We start from the raw sequence: 23,835 nt of genomic DNA, 5'->3' as shown, positions 1-23,835 counted from the left end.
GACCAGCACTGTACCTAGAGTCAACCCCTTAGTCCTGTTCCTTTAAAATTTTAAGAGGCAGGTCTTAAAATAGGACAGAATAATAGAAAAATACAGTGCAGGGAACACAAGGTCAGGGTGTGGAAGGCTTGGCAAGGGGGAGCCTTGGCTTGTTCGACCAAGCTAACTGACAAAGACTAAGGGAAACCTTGGATCCACACACTTGCAAGATTCCGCACCCTCCCACGGTCCCCTGGTCTCTCTCAGCCAGCATCCCTGCCCCAAGGCCTGACATAATGACTCTTGGGTTCCTCTGCTTCCTCTCTGGGCGAGGGACCATCAAGGCAAAGTGAGGTTGCTGATGAGCTTGGACTCAGGGACAAGAGCTCCCCCTAAGGACATTCGTCCCCTCCAAAGGAGCTCATCCGAAGACATGCACCCTTGGGGTGACATTAATATTTTGTATGATTTTAAGAATTTTGGGGTTTCATTTCTCACCTCTCTTGGTAATAGGTTGTCACCTGTAATCAGGCTGATCGTTGTTAGACTTCCGGTTCCTAGCTTACTACATAAGGGTGAATGAAATGCAGTGGCAGTTAAGCATTCTGGAGTGACACGAAAGACTGGAATCCATCATTTGATATAGGCTGTGCCTGTGGTCTCGTGTAGGGGCTTAGGATGAGGGAATTGAGGTCACCCAGACAAGCCTTGGAGTCGAAGGGCACCATCATCCCTGGTTCTTGCCAGTGACCTTCAAGAGACTGTGCTGAGGTCACACTGCTATGGGCAAGCCTTGCCCATGCCAGTGACTCCAAGTTTGATGTCACAATTTATTTTTCATTTAAAATAAGTAACCAGAAGTCCCCTCCCCGCCCCCTGCCCGCCGCGGCTCGGGGCTTCTCCTGAAGCCCCTGCCTGGCACCTGTCCGCCGCCGCCGTCGGATCCTGACCAATCTCCATCCTGCAGGAAATTGAAAAAACAGGAACTCTCCCAAACAGTTTCTATGAAGCACATATCTCCCTAATACCAAAAGCAAACAAAGACACCACTAAGAAAGAAAATTACAGACCAATTTCCCTGATGAACACCGATGCGAAGATCCTCAACAAAATACTAGCAAATAGGATCCAACAACTCATCAAAAAGATCATACACCACGACCAAGTGGGATTCATCCCAGGGATGCAAGGATGGTTTAACATTCGGAAATCAATCAACATAATCCAGCATATCAACAAAAGGAAAGATAAAAACCATATGATCATATCAATAGATGCAGAGAAAGCATTTGACAAGATCCAACATCCTTTCATGATGAAAACCCTCGCCAAAATGGGGTTTGGAGGAACGTTCCTCAAGATAGTCGAAGCCATCTATCACAAGCCTACGGCAAGCATTATCCTCAACGGGGAAAAGCTAAGGGCCTTTCCTCTGAGATCAGGCACAAGACAAGGATGCCCACTCTCACCACTCCTCTTCAATATAGTACTGGAAGTACTTGCGATAGCTATTAGACAAGAAAAAGAGATTAAGGGCATCCAGATAGGAAGGGAAGAAATCAAACTCTCACTATTTGCAGACGACATGATACTATATCTAGAGAAGCCTAAAACCTCTACTAAGAAACTCTTAGAAACAATAGACTTATACAGTAAAGTTGCAGGCTACAAAATCAATACCCAAAAATCCATGGCCTTCATATATGCAAACAATGAGGCAGAGGAAAGGGACATGAAAAAAGCAATCCCATTCACAATCGTGCCCCAGAAAATCAGGTACCTCGGAATCAGCTTAACCAAGGAAGTAAAAGACCTTTACAAAGAAAACTACATAACGCTACTCCATGAAATCAAAGAGGACATGAGGAAATGGAAACATATACCCTGCTCGTGGATAGGGAGAATCAATGTTGTCAAAATGGCAATACTCCCTAAAGCATTATACAGATTCAATGCGATCCCTATAAATATACCCATGACATTCTTCAAAGAAATGGATCAAGCAATCCTAAAATTCATATGGAATAACAAACGTCCAAGGATAGCTAAAACAATTCTTGGGAAAAAGATGATGGGAGGCATCACCCTCCCCAACCTCAAACTTTACTACAAAGCAGTAACAATTAAAACAGCATGGTACTGGAACAAAGGCAGAGCCGTAGACCAATGGAACAGGGTGGAATATCCCTACACACAACCCCAAATGTATGACCATCTAATCTTTGATAAGGGAGCAAAAGAAGTGAAGTGGAGCAAGGAAAGCCTCTTTAACAAATGGTGCTGGCACAACTGGACAACCACATGCAAAAAAATGGGTTTAGACCTTGACCTGACACCATGCACAAAAGTCAGATCAAAATGGATTAAAGACCTCAACATTAGACCACAAACCATAAGGTACATTGAAGACAAGGTCGGCGAAACCTTCCACGATATTGAAGATAAGGGTATCTTCAAAGGTGACACGGAACTAAGCAATCTAGTAAAAACAGAGATCAACAAATGGGACTACATTAAACTAAAAAGCTTCTGCACCGCAAGAGATACAGTGACCAGAGTACAAAGACTATCCACAGAATGGGAAAGGATATTTACACAATACCCATCAGATAAGGGGTTGATATCAATGGTATATAAAGCACTGGTTGAGCTCTACAAGAAGAAAACATCCAACCCCATCAAAAAATGGGGCAAAGAAATGAACAGAAACTTTACCAAGGAAGAAATACGAATGGCCAAAAGGCACATGAAAAAGTGCTCTACATCACTAATCATCAGAGAGATGCAGATCAAAACAACCATGAGATACCACCTCACACCACAGAGACTAGCACACATCCAAAAGAACAAAAGCAACCGCTGTTGGAGAGGATGTGGGGAGAAAGGGACCCTTCTTCACTGCTGGTGGGAATGCCGACTGGTTCAGCCCTTCTGGAAAACAATTTGGACGACTCTCAAAAAATTAGATATTGAATTCCCATTTGACCCAGCAGTACCACTGCTGGGAATATATCCCAGAGAATCAAAAAAGTACAATCGAAACAACATCTGCACATGTATGTTCATCGCAGCACTGTTTACAATAGCCAGAATCTGGAAAAAACCCGAATGCCCCAGAACGGATGACTGGTTGAGGAAACTTTGGTACATCTATACAATGGAATACTATGCAGCTGTTAGAAAAAAGGAGGTCAAGAACTTTGTAGTTAAGTGGATGGGCATGAAAAGTTTCATGCTGAGTGAAATGAGTCAGAAAGAGAGAGACAGACATAGAAAGATTGCACTCATCTATGGTATATAGAATAACAGAGTGGGAGACTAACACCCAAGAACTGTAGAAATAAGTACCAGGAGGTTGACTCCATGGCTTCGAGGCTGGCCTCACGTTCCGGGGAAAGGTCAACTCAGAGAAGCGATCATCAACTACATTGCAGTCGAAGGCCATGTGGGGGAAGGGAGTTGCGGGCTGAATGAGGGCTAGAGACTGAGCACAGCGGCCACTCAACACCTTTGTTGCAAACCACAACAGCTAATTAGAGAGAGAAAGCAGAAGGGAATGCCTTGCCACAGTGGCAGGGTGGGGTGGGGGGGAGATGGGATTGGGGAGGGTGGGAGGGACACTGGGTTTACGGGTGGTGGAGAATGGGCACTGGTGAAGGGATGGGTTCCCAAACTTTGTATGAGGGAAGTGTGAGCACAGAAGTGTATAAATCTGTAACTGTACCCTCACGGTGATTCTCTAATTAAAAATAAATAAATTAAAAAAAATAAATAAATAAAAAAAAATAAATAAAATAAGTAACCAGATGATTTAGAATGGCAGCCTTGATGTTAATTACCTTTGACATGCTTTTATTTCATTTTTTTGCTTTGATGATAATAACTCCTGACAATAATTATCTTTGTTACATCGATTCTTCAAAATCTTAACTTAGGGTCACAGCAATAGAACAGCAGGCAGGGCATTTGCCTTGCACACAGCTGACTCAGGTTTAATCGCTGATTACCCCATCCCTGAGTTCTGCCAGGAGAGATCCCTGAGTGCAGGACCAGGAATGAGCCCTGAGCACCCCTGGATGTGTCTCCCTTCCCCCCAAAAAATAAAGAAAGGGAATGAAAGACCAATTCCCCAGCTTTTTCCTTCCCCTTCCACTGAAGGAAGCTGCTTCTCAAATACCACTCCCAGCGGATGCTAAGAGGTGTGTTTGCTCTCAGTGGTGTTGTGGCAACAGATCCTGAGTGTCCACGTGCTCCATTTCCAGCCAAAAGTAAAGGACCTTGACCTTCGGGCAGAAGGTCGCAGTGTGAAATCTTGCTGTTTGCCCATGCTCAAAAGGGTCATTCTCTTCTCCCAGACATTCTTCATTGCTCTGCCTCCATGAAACCTAGATATTACATCTTCATACACCGAGATTGCAAAGCCTGCTTCCTTCTGTTATGAGATTTATCAGCAGAGCGCTTGCAAATATGAAAGATCATCAATGCAGAGTTGCCACATTTGGTTAAAGGAAGCTTGAGTATCTTGGAAAACGTACTAACACTACAGAAAATCAAGTGGCATGATGGGTGGACACAAAAGTGTATGTGTTCTCAAATCTAGTGCTGAAAGTTCGGCAATCAAGTTTTAAAATGATGCATGACTAGGAGGGAGAGAAAAGGAAAATGATGGATTATCGGAATTAATCTATCAAAGTCTGTATCTCTAGAACATATAAATTTTCATTTCCAGTCTCTGGAACTTGCCATTGGTATGAAGATCTGGAGTATTTTACCAACTGTGCTGCATTTCTGGCAAAGTATAGCATGAATTTCTTTGACTTTAGAGAAATTCAGATTTGTTTCTGCCTCTAATAATCAATACTGTAATTAAAAAGTTAACTCAAAGCTGTATTCGTGGATACATATTTTCTGCTGCGGCAAAAGCCAGTGACTAGTACATTTTTCCCTTATAACTTTCTGATAATGTCATGATGCAGATCACTCCAAAGCTGATGTTAAACTGCATGAAAGTTCTGTGGAAACAAAGGATCAGTATTCTCAATGACAGCAGTGCCCACTTAATGGCCGCGCATTTAAAACCCTTTGTAGGCTGTATAGTACACGGCACCCGCACAACAATCCAATTATTTTAAAGACCTAATGAAAGCTCAGCCGTAGAAGTCCAGACCTCGGCTTCAAACAATGCCAGCTTTTTAATAGCTACAAAATGAGTAATTAAGTGTGACTTCCTACATTGAGAGCCGAGGGAAAGTTCTTTCAAAAGCAGTCAGTGAGTTTTCTTTTCCAAGTGTCCCTTCCAGCCTTTGATGATACCCTGGCCTGTAGTGTGGGGCTAGTCATGGACCATGTGTAGAGAATACACCTTGAGTAAGTAAGTCCATTGCATGTCCTTTCCGGCTTAGAAGCTTAGATTCCACCGATTTCTGTAGCTGAACTGTCTCTTTCTAGCTGCGCTGAGCACTTGGCAATGCGCTTACTGAGAGCACTCTTGGGACGTGTTGGTGGTTCTGAGTTTTAAGGAGTTGGAGAGACAGAAGAGAGAGCACAGGTGCTGAGGCAAATGCCTTGCACGCAGTCAACCCCAGTTTGAATCCCTGGCACTGTATATGGCCCCCTCAGCACCTCCACGGGTCATGCCTGAGCACAGAGCCAGGCATAGCCCCTGAGCACTGCTGGTGTGACCCCCAACCCAAAATTGAAAAGAATAAGAGTGTTCGAGGTGGGCAAAGTGGTCTCACACGGTGAGTTCTTGCCACCCCACTGATTTGGACAAGCCACGTCTGATCCTCGGGTACCAAACTGGGTCTAGGCCCCTTCATGCATTTGCATCTTGGCTCATCTCTTTCACTTTTCAAGAATCACACATATGGGGCCGAACGATAGTACAGCAGGTAGGGTGTTTGCCTTGCACGTGGCCGACCCGGGTTCGATCCCCGCCATCCTATAGGGTCCCCCAGCACCTCCAGGAATAATTCCTGAGTGCAGAGCCAGGAGTAACTTCTGAGCATCACTGGGTGTGACCCAAAAAGCAAAAAAAAAAAAAACACACATTTTTGTGCTGTGACGTCAAGGTTGAACCCTGGCCCTCACACAGGCAAGGTCTGTATACCATTGCAGAACCATGGCCCCAGTTCTTGATCGTATTTCTCTGCTTCAGAATCATCCTTCGGTCCAACATGCCCCGGGGTCAGGATCTCATTAGCTTTTTCATGCTGCCAAGAGGTTTGGGTGGCAGGAAGTTGAGCCCCGCACATCCCAGTCAGACCAGCGGCTCTCCATGGATACGGCCTCTGCTCAGGCATGGCCCGGGGAAGGGGCTGACCCGCTGTGGCATCCAGCCCATGGAGCCCAACTGTTGTGTCAGCCACCCGTCTCTGAAAGTCTGCTCTGAAGCCAAAGCTGACAAGCGTATGACAGCCCGGAGTGATAGTGTGACAGTGGGCACGGGCCCTCGGATTCTTGTTCCCAGGCAGTCAAAATTGAAAGGAAGGGAGCAGAGAGCAAGTCGCCAGATTCCGAGGAGGCTCTGTTTCGGGAAAGGGATTGAGAGGAAGGAAGGCAGGGAATATCCCAGACTATCAGGAAGGGCTCTGGAAGAAAGGGCCAGAGAAATACAGAAGCTTTTCCTCTTCTGTGCCCCTTTAACAAAGATGGGTGGCTGGGCCTGTGTCTGTGTGTCTAGCAGGTGCTGGCCATTGAAACGGGGAGAGGAGGCTGGATGCTTCTCTCCTGGAAGTGGACCCAATGGGGCCGAGTCATCCAAGTTGCAGCACCTCTAGGCCGCCCTTGGGACACTCCAGATCAGAGGCTCCCCTTTCTGTAGAGCCCTGTCCTTACTCTCGCCTGCCTGCTCCCCTTGTCCTACCTGACCTAATCTTTGCATTCATTTACCTGATCACGTTTCTCGTGCCGGTATCTTCAGCTCCATCACAGTCAGGGTAGGTGGATGCCCAAATTCATACTGATGTTAGGAAAATCTGATCCTCTTCATTTTCTTTTTTTACCCATGTTCCTCTTCTACTTTACGCCTTATGTTCATCCCATTCAGTCTCATCGGGCTGGGATGGACGGGGCCACACCCAGCTGTGCTCAGGGCTTACTCCTGGTTCTGTGCTCGGGGATCACTCCTGGCAGGGCTCATAGGACCGAATGCAGCGCCAGGGAACAAACCTGGGTTGGCTGCATGCAGGGCGAATGCCTTAACCACTGAGCTATCTCCCCGGCCCTCTCTTTTGAGTAAGAGCTAAGCTTGCTTGCGATGGGCTCTGGGGTACCAGGGTGAGAAAGGGAAGCGGCCAACTTGGGAAGGAGGCCACACTCATGAGCGGGGCTGAACGCTCCCTGCAGTGGCTGCTTCATCACGTTGGTGGGACCTGTTGTTGTACACAGTAGACTTCCGTCCTGACTTTCATATAGCGAAGATCTGGTGTGTTACAGAAACAGCTCGAGAGCATCCGAATGCAGCCAGAGGATTTAAAAATACATTTTGACCATATTATACTTCTCATTTGGTTTGGCTCATGGCAGGCATTTCCTTTTGCAGATGAAACATAAGTGCTTAATTATACCAACAATATGTTTTAATTTGTGTTTTGCTTAAATTTTGCATTTCCTTTTTTTATTATTTCATCTGAGCCCCTCCAATGGAATTATTGAACGTGTATAATTTCAGTTGTTAAAACAATGCACATACATAATAATTTTCAAAGCAACTTGTAATTAAGCAAAGAAGGAAGTAACAGATGCTGGAACATGGAAAAATGGTTTTAAAATATTGAGTAGTTTTCCCCCAAAGCCCTGTTTTCTTTCTTGCCGTGTGCTATCCCTTTAATCATCCTCAATCTTCTCTGAGCTGAGAGCCTCGTTCAACCCCTCTAAGAGAGGGCAGGAGAGAACACAAGAAGCTGCATATAAGATTTGTTCATTGGTATTTCTAGCTGGAAATACCAGGTTACCTTAAGAGACCTTCAAGACCTGTCAGAAAGAAACACGCAGCTTCCTCCACCCAGCAGGGAACTCACGAGCCCAAGCCCCCAAACAGTTGTTTCTCCTTCTTATCCAGGACATGTTTCTTTAGAATCTGCCCAACCGGAGTCTCACAAGGTTCTGGTTTGAAAGTAACAGTCACGCCACAGACTTGAAGGTCGAGTTAGCTCAGACCATGGGACATTCTTTTTATTACTTACTTATTTTTTTTTTTATTTTATAATTTTTTTTATTTTATAAGGTAGTTCACAATATTTCATCACATTTAATATTCAAACACCCATCCCACCACCATGACACCTTCCCACCACCCTATTTCGGATGTTTCCATCCCAGACCCCAACCCCTGCCCCAAAGCAGAACTGAAATCATATATTCTGTATTGTTTGGACATTCTTGCATTATCCTCTAAGCCGGGCTGCGTGAGAAGAGCATCCCACACAGTGCTCCCAGGCATCCTGCTCCTCTCTTCCTGGGAAACATTATCCACACATCTGGTCCAGGCCATCCTGCGCCCCTGCAGTTCCCCAAGGGGGGTGGGTCCGACTCTCCGAGGGCGACATGCAAAGGGACTGGAGTGTGTGGCGCGTGATCGTGTGGGAGAGTGCCTTTCGGGAAGCTCTGGAATCTACCTTGTAAAATTGTCCAGGATCCACATGGGAAATGCAGACCCCCAGTGCACTCAGAAGTGGGGGGGGGGAGACAGAAATAGCAGAAGCAAACAGATGGATGCCAGACATGCAGACGGGCCTCTGACATTCCCAGGCAGTTTTCCTTCCAAGACTTATTAAATGGATCTCTTTTCTGTTATCTTCTTGTAGCTGCTAATAACTGTTTGGGAGCAAAGCTTGGCATATGATGAACATGAGTGGGAGGACAGGACCCATGCTTGTTACTTGACTCATCTTTGAAAATTAATGTCACTGATATTTGGTATGACCTCATACAACATTGTTCACTTCCAGATCGTTTTACCTGCAGAATGCCAGTAACTTCCTTTTGAGGATTTCTCCTCTGTCTATCTCATTGAACCTACCCTTGCATGTCTAATGTATAAATTTCATGATGCTGTGTGCTAAGGGAACTAAGCAGATATACACAGTAAAATTCCTCATCTCAGGAAACTTTCGAGTTTGGAGACAGGAATATCAGTCAATGGTTAAAACATAATGTGGAAGGCAGGGAGACCAATGAAACAATAGAGAAACTACCAGGTGGCCAGGTGGAGCTGACTCCTCTGGCCGGGTGGATCTAGGCCCTTATGAGGTGTGGCCAGGAGTTTGCCAAGGGGAAATTGGAGCAGAGAGTCTCTGAAGGGCTGTGAGTGGAGAGACAGCAGTTGAGGATACTGGGCTGAGACAGGGAGTGCACTGCAACCTTCTTGTGTGACCTAAGGATGCAGAAAAGAGAGAGAAAAGATACTGATTTTGGAAGAATGTAATTTCGCTCCTAAAAGGTCTGGGCTCTTGGCCGGGCATGGTCATTCTGCTCCCGTCAGCAGGGCCAGTGACTGTTCTGTGTTTGCTTCTGAGATGACTCTTCTAGGCTGAATCAGTGCATCTCCTATCTCCATAGGATTTCAATCCTATCGTCTACGTCATGTTCTCAGGTATTTTGCCCTTGCAGTGGAAGAAATTAATCATGCTGATTCTGCTCACAGAGAATCTGTTAGCAAAAATACCGAGTCTTTATAAAGAAAATGTTGTAATAAAAGTCACAGCCTTACCATTGAAGCTTCATGGCAGTGTCACCCCTGCAAGTCTATGGGGGCTTGTGTTGTCTAGATTCCTTATTCATAGTCCGGGACTTTTCCCCAAATCTTTTTTGTTTTTGTGGGGTATTGTTTTGTTTTGCTTTGGGGCCACACTGTATGATCCTTAGGGGTTATGCCTGGCTTTGTGCTCAGGCATCACTCCTGGCAGTGTTCAAGGGACTGCAGGGGATGCTGGGATTGAACCCTAGTCAGCCACATGCACGGCAAGCAGCCTACCCACTGTACTATCTCTCTGGCCCCACAATCCTAATTTAGGAGCAACTTTTGAAGTTGTAAGAAACTATAAATTTCTAAGAAAATGTAAATTTAAGGTTAAGTTTGCCCAAAAATAGGCTACTGAAGCTTGACTTTGGTCCTGTTTCAAACAGGAATGTCCCACTGCACAAATATGAAAGGAATTAACTTGTTTATTTATAAACGAAGACTCTCCAAATGAGAAAATATTCATTTTATTCATGATTGTATGCTCAACAGTCAACATAATATAGGATCAGGAATAAATTAACCAAACCATTCAGTTTATGTATCAATATTTTAAAATATGATGGCAATTGGAAAAATGTTGCTAACACTTCATGCAAAGTGATGATTCTTGCGTATTTTATTGCCTGCCTACCTGTTCATTCAGCCTTCGAGTCCCGTATTGCATGCTTAGCCTTTCTTTTTCTGAGTGGTTCTTCATGCCCCACAGGAGTTGCCTTTAGCTTACATCTAATTTCTCTTTCCATGATATTTGCTTGTGACCAGTTCATTTCTTATTCCTGTTGTCAAATTATTTCAAATTCTCCCTAATTAGCTTTGCAAGACCGTTCCGAATGAGTCACAGTTAGCACTGGAAGCCAGTTTGCCCACAGTAATAGTGTATGCAGTTCGTTAAAATTAGTTTTGATATTGGCTTATACTTAGCAGTGACCTTCCAAGACCTTATCAAACCCTCGCGGGTGAGACTTGAGCACATAGAACTAATGCAGAACACTTAATTGGAAAAGAAAAACCCGAATTTACTATTTTTAAAGTAGCACAGAGTCTAATATTTGCTTCCCTTTGTAAATAAGAAATTAAATGTAATGACCCTGAGCCTTTGGCTCATCATCCCGTGTGTGAATCAGCGCTGTCTTATTTCCTTTGGAATATTCTCTGTGCTTCAACCTGTGCCCAGTACAGCTCTGTTCCCCAGCAACCAAGTCTGCAGTGGTCCTGAGTCCGGCGTGGGATATGGGCCGGGAGGAACGTAGCCTCATTTACTTGCTGCCTTTAACCTCGAGGATCTCTGATCCTGAGAGAAGATGAGTAGTTGCCGTATCCCTCAGCTCTTTACATATTGAAGCCGCACAGACGTCCGGGGATGGCAGTGGGCAGGTGTGTAACTTTAAGCTCCCCGTGTGGGGGTCATCGGCTCTCCTTGGGAGAAACCCACTTCACCCTTTTGCCCAAGTCTCTTGGTTGCTTGGGAGTTCCTGAGAGTCAGGAATAGCAGGAATCTCTGGGGCTTTGAAAACAATAGCGTCTCCAGTCATTGCTCCTTAAGAGTGACACACTAGAATTCTCCACGGGGCTGGCATTTCTCCTGTGGGTGCGTGTCAAGGTGTCCTGTTTCTGGCTTCAGGGACTGTCACAGAGAACCCTCACTCTTTGTCCTGCAGAATGAGATTTCCCTCGAGACATCTAGTTTATTTGTTATGCCGTCCACACTGTGAATGTCACTGAAATGGTGCCTTCTAGCCTGCCCATCCATTGAACTGCAGATGTGAGTGCCTCTGACCACTGGTGTTGCTGCTAGGGTCTGTCACCTGCAATCCTGGAGCTGTTTGGGGCCGGGAAGCCATGGGTGTGTCTTCAGACATGTCCATTTTCTTCCATGTGCACATCAGAGGATCTTCCCAAACCTTCCGCTGGCCAGTGGCCCGCAGTGCCATAGATCATCCCATTCTTACATGTGCCATCCATCACCATGTTCGTCCATGTGTTGGAGATCATCCTGTTCTTGCGTGTGCCCCTTGAATCACCACATGAGAGGAATCAGGCTCAGGCTCATTGTAAATGTTGCTTACCATGCTGACATTTGGCTCCTTTGCACCTAAATCTTTGTAAATAAAATACAATTAATGAGAGTTAAAGCTTCTTCCCCGGTAGATATTACTCCTTGACCCTTAGCAGAACTCGCACCTTCTGTTTCATTGCTTTTAGGCTGATTTTTGTGCAGGGGTGGCCTCAGAGTAGCGCATCTGGGAATTCGCTATCAGCGTGCTGAATTTCACCTCATTGGTTTGAAAGGAATCCGAGTGAACTCCCTGCAGAAGTTTCCAAGTTTAAATGATAAGCTTTCCTTCCACATAAATATTTACGACAGGACAAGCATCACCAGAGGGATTTTGATAGTCCTGGCACTTTGCAGACGTTCTGTTTACATCTCAGTGGAGGAGAGAGATTTGCCTGGCACGGTTTTAAATTGCACCGCCAGTTCTCAGAGATAGAGCAGGAAGAACTCTCTAGGGAGCGCTGGATACTGCTTGCTCCCTAAAGAGAGGTCTGAGGTGTCGCAGGGACTCACAGATACTTGGCCAAGAATATCCCAGGTGGCCACGTGGCTGCCGTGTCTCTGTGGCTGTCCCTTCCATCCTCAGGACCTTGCCCAGCCTCTGCAGCTTCTCACTGCACTCTGGGAAGTGCACTGGCAGCTGCATCGAAGGAAGCAGGGAACCGGCCCTGCGGAGGGGTAGGGCAGCAGTGGAGATCCATCTCCCAGGAACTCCCCGAACACCCCACCACCTTTCTAAGGATACCTGCAGGAAAGAGGCAGTATTAGAATGCCCTGGTTTCATCTGCAGCTTCATCCTTTACTTAAACATGGGGGTACCTTTTATCGTGACCGCCTCCTTAAGCAGAGGGTTGGGGTAAGGCATTAGAAGTTAGAAGTTAGGGAGAGCAGGGGCTGGAGTGATAGCACAGCGGGTAGGGAACTTGCCTTGCCAGCCTGTTCCAATCCCCGGCATCCCATATGGTCACCTGAGCATCACTAGAGCTACTTCCTGAGCACAGAGTAACCCCTTAGCATCACTGGGTGTGATCCACAAAGCAAAAAAAAAAAAAAGAAAGAAAGAAAAAGAAGAAGTTAGAGAGAGTAGCAGGTGTTCAGCAGCCAGTCAGGAGAAGCATTTGTTTCAGAGCGAGGCCTTGGGCGGTGAGTTCTCCCAGACTCAGTTGCTTGGTTGATGGTGTTGAGCCCGGAGACAGGAGATGGATGAGATCCAGGACCAACACCGTCTGCACGCGTCACTCTGTGAAAGAACCGCTTCCCCTTCTGAGAATCATAGCTCTGCTGGTTCCGGTACCGGCAGGCAGACAGCATGCGTGGGCCGGGCGGGTGGTATGCCAGATCCTGCTGTTCTCAGGCTCTGTCCTCACTCTGCTCAGGAGTGACCCCTAGTGGTGTTCCGGAAACTAAACACGGTGGCAGGGATTTGAACCAGTGTGGCAGCAGCCCTAGCGCCGTGGACAGCAAGCTCGCCCTCCCCTCCTCTCCCCTGCTCTGCTGAGCCTCAGACAGCATATTGTTATGCAGAGTGTAGCTGGAGTCTTCCTTCCCATGGCGGGTACATGCCAAGGAGAGGAGGAAGGAGAGTGTGGCCCCACACACCCTGCCACCAGGATCTCCTGCACACAACACACACCACACACGTGTGGTCTCCTGTGCCGCGCTCATGCACTGGTGTTACCTACAAATACACATCCCATATCAGTAGTCACACTTCACTTATATTCATAGGCTCATGTGTATGAATATGTATGATAATCAAGTAATCTTGCAAATTTTATGCAATGTAATTAAGACGTAAAAGAATGCTGTAGTCATGTCAATAGAGGTCAAATAAACATTTGGTCAAACTCAGCTCATATTCATAATCATTCAGAAGCCATCGGAGAGTGGGAGTTGTCATTAACCTTAGAAAGAGTACCTGCTACAATCAAACACATCATCAAGGAGAGTGGTGAAACATTAGGAGCTTTTCTGTTAAAGGAAAGAAAATGCCCAAAGTCCCCGCTCACAGATAACAGCCAATCGAGCAGAAGCAGGCAAAGATGGGAGACTTTGTGAGGTCAGGGATGAGGAGAGGCCGGAGTGATAGCACAGTGGGTAGGATGTTTGCTTTGCACGCAGCCGACCTGGGTTCGATCCCCAGCATCCAATAAGGCCCTCCAAGCACCACCAGGAATAATTCCTGAGTGCAGAGCCAGGAGTAACCCCTGCATCGCTGGGTGTGACCCAAAAAGAAAAAAAAAAATGAGAAGGATGTCTCCCAGGGTCTTCTTGCCTGAGTGTCACATGTCTGAGCCTGCTAGAGGACAATCCATGCTGTGTGACACTGTGGGCAGTGTTGGTAAATGGGACCATTCTGAACTCGGGCAGGTAGGAGAGGGGTGAGAGAAGCCTTAGGTGGGCTCTGGCTCCTCCCCTACCTGAAACAAAGCCACGGAGTCCATCTGCTTGTGCAGCAAGCACTGATCTAAAGATCATCCAGAGGCTCACCGGCCTCGCACATAGAAGGAAGGAGTGTGGGAAATGACATGGGAAAGAAGAGGGCTGTGGCCCAGGGTACAGCCTGTAGATAAAGCGGAGTGCCTGGTACCCTTTCATCGCAGTGTTAGGAACCACGGTGCCTAAGAGGAATGTAGGGAGAAAAGTGTCTGTCACGGAGGCGGGCTCTGAGGGAGGGCAGGAGAAGGCAGGCCGGAGGGAGACTGGGGACATTGGTGGTGGGAAATGTGCACTGGTGAAGGGACGTGTGTTTCAACATTGTATGACCGAAACTCATGAACAGCTTTGTAACTGCATGTCACAGTGGTTCAAAAAAAATTTTTTTAAGTTCTGTTTAACAAATCTCAGGAGAATATGATTTTAAGTTAAAAAAGAAAAATGTAGAAAACAGATGCAAGAAATAGCAAGTAAAATATTTAATGCCATAATAATATTTTATTAATAATTGATTTTTCAGAGATATTAGTAAGCTATTAAGTTCAGAGAGAGAGTTGATAAACCTGCAGATCCATTAAGGAAGTAAGCAGATTGTTGTACTATGATGTCATCACTTAATTTAGAGCAGTGGCTTCTGCCATAGTTGGTTTGGGAAGGATCAGATCCAAGCCATCGTCTTTCCGTGAAAGAGTATTGAGATGGAGATTATACCAATGCACAAACCCTTAGTCCTCAGGGTGGAAATGTCCTTTTTGGTGGGAGATGGCGAATCCGTGTGTTCACCGTCAGGCACTACTCATAGAACCCGCCGGAGAACTGGGTTCCTGGCCTGAGAATCAACCGTGGCCTGCAGCTGTGACCCTACAGCCACAGCTGACTCTGCTCAGCCTGTAGCTTCGCCTCACGGTGACCGCAGGGCCCTGGGTATGCCTTGAACACTTATAAAATTAGGCCTCCGAGACTCCTCACTGTATCACTGTATCACTGTCATCCCATTGCTCATCCATTTGCTCGAGCGGGCACCAGGAACGTCTCCATTGTGAGACTTGTTACTGTTTTTGGCATATCGAATACACCACCGGGAGCTTGCCAGGCTCTGCTGTGCAGGCAGGATACTCTCGGTATCTTGCTGGGCTCTCTGAGAGGGGCAGAGGAATTGAACCCGGGTCAGCAACGTGCAAGGCAAATGCCCTACCTGCCGTGCTATCGCTCCAGTCCCGAGACTCCTTATGAAAAAAAATTTTTAAAGGCTCAGTTAATATTCAACCCTTTATGACGGGCTCTGAGTTATTTCTGACGACCTCTGGGTTTCAGCAGGCAGCCTTCCCTGTGACGGATACGTGGATGTCCACGGGCAGCACGGTTTCTCGAGGGTTGGGCCTTTCTGCCAGTGCTTGTCCCCTGTGGAGGTGTGGGCAGTTTAGCCAGAACTGAGAGCCCAGGATGGCTCAACTGCGTTGCCTCAGGATTGGAACTGAGTGCACCACACCTCGGTAGGACGTTGGTGGGTCTGGCGTACTCCGGGCGGCTCAGGCATGGCTGCCGTACACTGGCCACCTGAGACCCACTTCCCCTGTGTCTTAGCTCTCGTAACATGTGCTTGGCATGGGGCTCCTAGCTCTCTCAAACTCACATGTCTATTTTTTTTTTTTTTTTTGCTTTTTGGGTCACACCCAGTGATGCTCAGGAGTTACTCCTGGCTTTGCACTCAGCAATTACTCCTGGCAGTGCTTGGGGGACCATATGGGATGTCGGGGATCGAACCCGGGTCGGCCGTGCCCTACCCGCTGTGCTATCGCTCCAGCCCCTCACATGTCTATTTTTGATACTAATATCTAGGATCCTCTGCGGACATGGCGTCATGCTTCAGCAATAGTTACTGGGAGATGTGTGAATAAATGGATAATACGTTCTGACTTTCATAGCTTATTGAAAATGTTTCTTGGACAACATTACTTTGACTCCTAATTTAAAAAATTGATAGGTTTAAATTAAGATGTTCAAGTCATTACCCATAGTTTTGGCAGGAAATATTTGTGAGGTAATAGGACCATCTAAATTATAAATAGCTACTTTCTTAAAAGATCTCTATTTAAGGGGAACGTAATTAATTTCCCACAGTAAATTTGCCAAACAACAAGAAAAAAAAAGTGCCTTGTGATTTGAATTATAAACCAAAATGTTGATAAAACATTCATGTTTTTCATTTCCCAGATTCATTAAATGATGGAATCCAAATTTAGCAGCCAAAAAGATGCTCAAAAGTTCCAAATATTTCCATGCTGGTGAAACAACATGATAGGACTTTAACCTTAGCTGTGAGGACTCCAAATATATCCATTCATTGTGTAGAAATTTTGAGATTAAACTGTTGTTCTTGGTATTCCCTTTTAGAGCATGAATTCTTTTTTAATTTTAATTTTTAATTTATTTTTTTATTGAATCACCTTTAGATAGAGTCTTACAAAATTGTTTATGATCGTGTTTCATACAGTGTTGCAACACCGTGCCTCCACCAGTGGAATTTCCCTGCACCAGTGTCCCCAGTTTCCCTCCCTCTCCTTCAAGCCATCCCCAACCCTCACCTGCCTCGAGGGCGGGCACCTCTCTTCTCTCTCTTTTAGAGCATGAAATCTTAACTAATTTTTCAAGAAGTATTAACTGATCAAAAGCCAGCGTCCTGAAAACTCAGATGAGAAGCAATTTTGAAGACATAACTTTCCACTCAATAATAATATTGAGAGCAAGGGAAACAGCGTGTTTGGGAATTTTGTATGTAAGTTAATATAAATCTCTGTTGCCAGTTAGACAAGTCCACCTCCCATGTGTAACCTGGCTGGGATAACACTGGATTCCCAGTGCTCAGCATGCGAGGACTACCAGCTCCACATTCTCAGCTCAGCCCAGGGTGCTGGCGGGTCTGCAAGGAGGACACGGAGATGGTGAGAATCCGAGGGCTCCTTAGAAGTCTTCCTCCCTGAGTGTTTTCCTCCCACGTGAGGGCAACTGTAAAGAACTACCCTACCACAGCGGGTAGGGCGTTTGCCTTGCACATTGCCGACCCAGGTTCAATTCCTCTGCCCCACTCAGAGAGCCCGACAAGCTACCGAAAGTATCTCGCCCACATGGCAGAGCCTGGCAAGCTCCCCATGGTGTATCCGATATGCCAAAAACAGTAACAACAAATCTCACAATGGAGATGTTACTGGTGCCCGCCCGAGCATATCCATGAGCAACATGGACGACAGTGATACAGTGATTCAGTCTCTCGTGTGTATTCAATCTCTCGTCTCTCCCATCTCACACATTCTTCCTTCCTTGCCCCGCATCCCTCGATCCCAGCTCTCTGGATTCTACTACTGTTGCTTCTCTTGGATTCTGCCCTTTGGATTCAGACTCTCTGGATTCAGACTCTCACTACTTCTCTTGGATTCTGCCTCCCCACAACACACTTCTCTCTCCACCCCTGTTTATCTCTCTCCACCTTGCCCTCCCGGCCCAAGCTCCACCTGGTCTGGAAGCAAAAGCAACATAAGAAAGCCCTTCTTGACGGTGGGCAAAATACCACTTAAGGTTTTTTTCTCATTTAGTTATTTTTGTGTGGACACAGTAAGAGATACATCGAAGCTTGTAGGGCAGCTCTCCTGGGAACATCTTGTCACAAACTCAGATTACAGTGCTCAGGCCAAATTAATCATCCCTAACCCTAGCAGGGTCCGAATCTAGTTATTACTTTTTGGATCATGACAGCATCTGCCCATGACCAAGCTCTTAACTTATAGTTAAGCATTAGGCACTTTGGCCAGGCCCATCTCGATGCCAGGGTAGCACACAACTCACCGCTTGCCCTGGGTCCATCCAGTCCCTCGTCAGGACCCTGCTTTTGGGGGTGCTAGGAAGTAAGGGCAGCGGAGGCTTAGGTCGAGAGAACAGATGCCCAGGAGGAAAATATCATTTAAAGTCAAATGACTCCCACATAACAAAAGCATAGCATTTGCTACTGTCTTCCTGTGCCCATACAAAAAGCACTTACTTTGGTCACGACTAACCTAGGTCTGATTCGTGCTGTCACACATGGTCCCTGAGCTCTGAGTCGGGAATAAGCCCAGAGCACAGCAAGTTGTGGGCCTGTCCCCAAAAAATGGCGGGGGAAAGAAATGGACACCATGACAACTCTCCCTTGTCCTAAGTCTCTTTACCTTCTAAACCTAAAATTTTTAAGAGGATCTAAGAAAGAAAAATGTGTCTTCATCACTGTATCACTGTCATCCCGTTGCTGATTGATTTGCTAGAGCAGGCACCAGTAACGTCTCCATGGTGAGACTTGTTGTTACTGTTTTTGGCATATCGAATACGCCACAGGGAGCTTGCCAGGCTCTGCCATGCAGGTGGGATACTCTCAGTAGCTTGCTGGGCTTTCTGAGAGGGACGGAGGAATCGAACCAGGGTCGGCCATGTACAAGGCAAACGCCCTACGCCCTGTGCTGTCGCTCCAGCCTTGTGTCTTCATAACTGAGAAAAAAAAACATTTTGTTATTCTAATTTGATTTTATATTTCTTACCAAGAAATTAAGTCACAGTTGCCCGTGCAAGTATGACTTTGTGACTACAGCATTCAAATTCTACGTACCAGGAGTGGGGAGTGTTTCTTATTTTTTTTTCTTGAATCATTGGTCTTCATATATGTGTTTGGTGATTAAATATATGTGCATGTTTATGTATGCATGTATCCTCGCAGAAATCAACATTTTCTAGTCAAACAGCAGGTAGCTGTTATTGTGATATTATTATGTAATTATGTAGTCTTAACCACTGTATCACAAAAGCATATCCTATGCCTTGTTCTTCCAAATCCCTAATTTTATTTATCTACTTATATTTTTTTAATGTAGGAGTACTGCTATTTATTCAGCCATTGATTAAGCTGATTGAATGGGGCATGAACGCCACATTACTTTCTAAAAAATTTTTTAATTCAATATCCATGTGATAAATCATTACAAAGCTGTTCAAATTGGGTTTCAGTCATACAGCGATCCAGCACCCATCCCTCTCCCAGTGTACATGTCCCACCACCAACGTCCCCTGTCTCCCCACCCCCCACCCCACTTTCCTTCTTGCTCTCGCTCTCCTTTTCCTTTTGTGCTTTAACGAAACCCTAATTTTAAATAATACAGCCTCAGTTTGGTTTTCCTTATTTACTCTCGTCTTCTTAAGAGCTTTTAAAAATTAAACATAGGTTATGATGCTCTTCTGACATAGATCTGTGGCTGCTAAATGTTTCTGTTAAAAAGGGGGGGGGGCAGGAGAGAAGGGCAGAGTCTGCCCAGAGTCACGTTGCTGTGTCAGGTCTCAGAAGCAAACATTCGCCCAGTGACAGGATTTTTGCTCTGGCGGGTGGTACTTTTCCCTTTCATTGTCGGGGATTCTCCGACACACACATGCATGTGTACACACAAATAGATGTCTCAATTCTTGGTGTTCACATTCCTAGGCTGAAAACTTAAGGGATTAAAGAGAGGAAATGAAGTCAATGAACGGCCCTCTTGTTGGAGATGTAATTTTGTCAAGTGCCCGCAAATCACAGCTTCCGTAATGAAGACATTGTGCAGCGACAACTCTGAATTCCTAATTCTCTTGGCTTTCCACGCTGTTCTAGGACGGCCAGCCTGCAGTCACTTGTAAGGTGGAAGGCAGCTCCCTGTTAGTATATTCACGTACACACACATCACCTAATGCACACACACGCACACACACCAAAAAATTGTGGAGAAAGCAAAGGGAAAGGAAAATTCCTTTGCTTCCTGCACTGTTGAGCGCGTCTCTCTGAGAGCCCCAGGGTGGTGGGCTCATTCTTGACCACTCACTTTGTCTTTGTATCGACTGTTTATTTTTTCCATCCATACTGAGATGGAATTGCCAAGTAATATGGTGTTTGTTCAAGGGTTACAACTTTATATGTTGCCAAGTGGTTTCCACGTTGTGTGAGCCACCACCCGGACCAGCGAGAAAGTACCGTTTCCTCTCTGTGATGAGCTCGTGAGGTCTCTCTCCCAGCAGCGGCCAGGCGGATGCTGGAGGCTGACTGGCCGTGGTCCGTGTGCCGTGTGGACATCAGTGGTTTTTAACCTCTTTATCCTTGTGCACTGACACTCGACCGAGAACAGGTGATGAAATCACTGCTTTGGGTCAGATGTGCTGCACTAGAAGTGCAGGTCTGTGCTCCTGGACTAACAGCTCTTCATCCCCACCCCCACCCCAAACCCTCCGTACCCACTCCTCGACTCTCAGTTTCTCTGAGTTTGCCCTTTGTTGATGCCACATGTAAGTGATAACATCCAGAATTCATCTCTGGAAGTGTGGCTTACCTTATTTAGCACATAATGCCTTCGGGTGCCATCTGAGTTGTTGCAAATCAGAAGACACCCTTTCCACCTCTGACTAACATTCTAGTTACATCCGTGCGTGTATCTGTATTGCATCTCACCTGTCCATTCACCATCATGGGCGCTTCATTATCTGAATGTCTTGTTTGTGAATAGTGCAGCATTGACCTTGGGATATGAGAGTTCATGACTTTAATTCTTTCGGATTTACCCAGAAATAGGATTGATTTCAGCCTGCATTCTAATCTGTTGTTTCCCACCAAGATAATAATTCTATGTGTTAAAAATAATTCACACTAACTTCCTGAATTCCTGTTTAAAATTAAATTCCTTTATTTGGCATGAAGCGTCCTTGCTGTTCAAAGTCTATTCTGAATAGATCTGAATGGCTAGACCAGTGTTTTATCAGTAAATTGCAGCTCACAAATTTAGTTAAACAATGTACCTATTCGCCAGTGAGTTAAATCACCTCATAATTTGAGTCATAAATATAAAGCTTACTAGTCACACCATTCCTTAGCCACTCTTAATTAAGTATTTTAATTGAATTCATCAGGACCCAACCTCAGTCAGTAGTGGGAAGGAGCCCTGAGTCTCTATTCAATATTGTCTGAAGAGGAAACCATGAACAAAAGAATAGATTTTCTCTCAAAGGGTTGCAGTGATGAACCCATATTGCTCTCCTTTAAGCCACGCCCACCTCTAGATCACGTGGTCCCGACGCTGCTGACACATGAGCCAGCTGGAAATACCTTACACATTGCAGAAAGAAAACTCATCTCGATAAAAGAGGTAGAATTTCCGGGCTGGAGCAGTAGTTCTGTGGGGAGAGTGTTTGCATTGTACGCAGCCAACCAGGGTTCTATCCCTCATATTCCATATGGTCCCCTGAGCACCACCAGGAGTCATTCCTGAGTGCAGAGCCAGGAGTAGCCCCTGAGCATCTCCGGGTGTACCCTTCACCCCATCCCCACCCCAAAAATAGAAGAGATGGAATTTCTGATGTGCTGAAAATATTACTGGGCACAGTCCCCACATTTTCTTACTAAGGGTGGAACCTTCAAATTGTGTAGGTAATGTCAAACTCTTCACGTTTAAACACATGCGTTTATAAAATAAATCCTATGCACCGCATTGTTCTGAGTCAGCCCCGGGCTCTTCCAGCTGAGCTGGCCTGGAGTGATGAGGGGCAGAGTGTGGGCTGGGCCTGGGGTGGGGAGGGATGAGCTCCCATACCAGATGCCTGGACCATCCGTGGCCTTGATGCTTCTGATCCCATAACTCCCATTTCTACTGGAGAGCCAGCTCTCGTGCGTTCATTCCGCCTAGTTTTTTGCACAATTGGGTTTATGGCATCCTTTGGGGCTATTTTTTTTTTTTTCATTTCAAAGGAGGATTCTGTGCCTTAATAAAAGATACCATCAACCAAGAAAAATGAAGCCATCCATCTTTCTGGGGTGCAAGCACGGGGATGGGGCGGCTGCAGTGGGCCAGGAGGAACTGGTGGTCAAGCAGAGCTGAAGTACTGACCACCCCCTTCTCTGTCTGCTGTTAAGCCCCTGATGGCACCGAGAATTCCTGAGAACTGTCAGGAAACGGCGGAGAAAAGTGAGTCATGATTGAAAGAAAGTGAGATAGAATGATCAGAATATTTACAGAATAATTTAATCAGCGCCTGAGTAGAACTGGGAGTGAGGGTCATCCCCGCAGTCTGCTGTACCTCACTGTAGGCTGAGGACCGTGTCGCAGACCTGACACAGGGACACTCACCTGGGCTAGTCTGGCTGTGCCCGAGTCCCCCATAAAGGCGGAATTCAGGACGAGTTCAGAGAAATGAAGCAACCATATCTTCTAAGCAGTCGAAGGTGTGTCTGAGTGGGGACGGACAGGCATGACCCTGTGTTTGAAAGCAAAGGACAGGGGTGGCTTTGGAGCATCGCCGGGTGTGACCCAAAAAGAAAACAGAAAAAAAAGAAGAGCACCTCTAGAGAGAGAACAAAAACAGAAGTGTCAGTGTCAGAGCTTTGCGAGCATAACTGTTCGCTTTTTACTGGTAACTGGTAACTGGGGCTGGAGCGATAGCATTAGTGGTTGGGCGTTCGCCTTTCACGCGGCCGACCCGAGTTCGATTTCTCCGCCCCTCTCGGAGAGCCCCGCAAGCTACTGAGAGTATCGAGCCTGGCAAGCTACCCGTGCGTATTGGATATGCCAAAAACAGTAACAATAAGTCTCTCAATGAGAGACGTTACTGGTGCCCGCTCGAACAAATCGATGAGCAACGGGATGACAGTGACAGACAGTGACTGGTAACTGAGAACTTTACACAGACTAAAACTTAGCATTTATGTTGATTTCTTGGGGAACATCTTAGCACCCTCACACTTTAAATAGTGATCCCAGTGTATAAAGTATTAACCCATCTTAAACTGAACATTGATGGTCTAATATTGCCGATTCTGGGCCCATGCCATCAGTGTTAAGTCTTTGAAAGGAAGCAGCTAAGCTTAGCACTGGAATAACCAGCATGGTGGTTTCTTTCTTTTTTGGGGGGCTTCAGTTTTCTTTTTTTATAATTTGAAGTTGGAGGCATACACAGCAGTGCTCAGGGCTTACTCCTGGCTCTGCACTCAAAGATCAGTACTTGGGGGGCTCAGGGGAACATATGGGGTGCCGGAGCTTGGACCTAGCCTGGGTCAGCCACATGCAAGGCAAGGATCTTTCCTGCTGTACTAACATTCTGCCCCCACAGTATTTTTTTTTTTTTGCTTTTGGGGTCACACCCGGCGATGCACGGGGGTTACTCCTGGCTCCGAACTCAGGAATTACTCCTGACAGTGCTCAGGGGACCCTATGGGATGCTGGGAATCAAACCCGGGTCGGCCGCATGCAAGGCAAACACCCTCCCCGCTGTGCTATCGTTCCAGCCCCAGCATTTTATTTTTTTATTGGGTGAAAGAAAGATGATGTTTGTGGAATCACTTTTACATTTATTTAACGTTTTAACTTCTTTATAAAGACTTCTTATTAGGTGCTGTTATTTGCAACATTATTCTTGGTTGGATGATATTCTGGCACCAGTGATGCTGGCATTTCTATGAAAGCATATTAGCATGAAGTGTGTGTGTGTGTGTGTGTGTGTGTGTGTGTGTGTGTGTGTAACGTTGTAAGGTAAACACTGAACAACCTCACAACCTCACAACCCTCAGGGCCCCCAGGCCCCTCCCACCCCCAGCCTG

At 46.1% G+C, this 23,835-nt stretch overlaps 1 protein-coding gene across 1 annotated transcript in view; it reads left to right on the top strand.

Moving 5' to 3' along the window:
• Window positions 1–23,835, top strand: part of SEMA5A (semaphorin 5A) — a 446,471-nt gene that overhangs the window by 395,959 nt on the left and 26,677 nt on the right. The gene's annotated exons all lie outside the window — the stretch shown is intronic.

The sequence above is a fragment of the Sorex araneus genome, chromosome 1 (genome assembly GCF_027595985.1).
Source record: "Sorex araneus isolate mSorAra2 chromosome 1, mSorAra2.pri, whole genome shotgun sequence".
NCBI lineage: Eukaryota > Metazoa > Chordata > Mammalia > Eulipotyphla > Soricidae > Sorex > Sorex araneus.
Note: the sequence above shows the minus strand (reverse complement) of the source record. Positions and strands in the feature narration are given on the sequence as shown.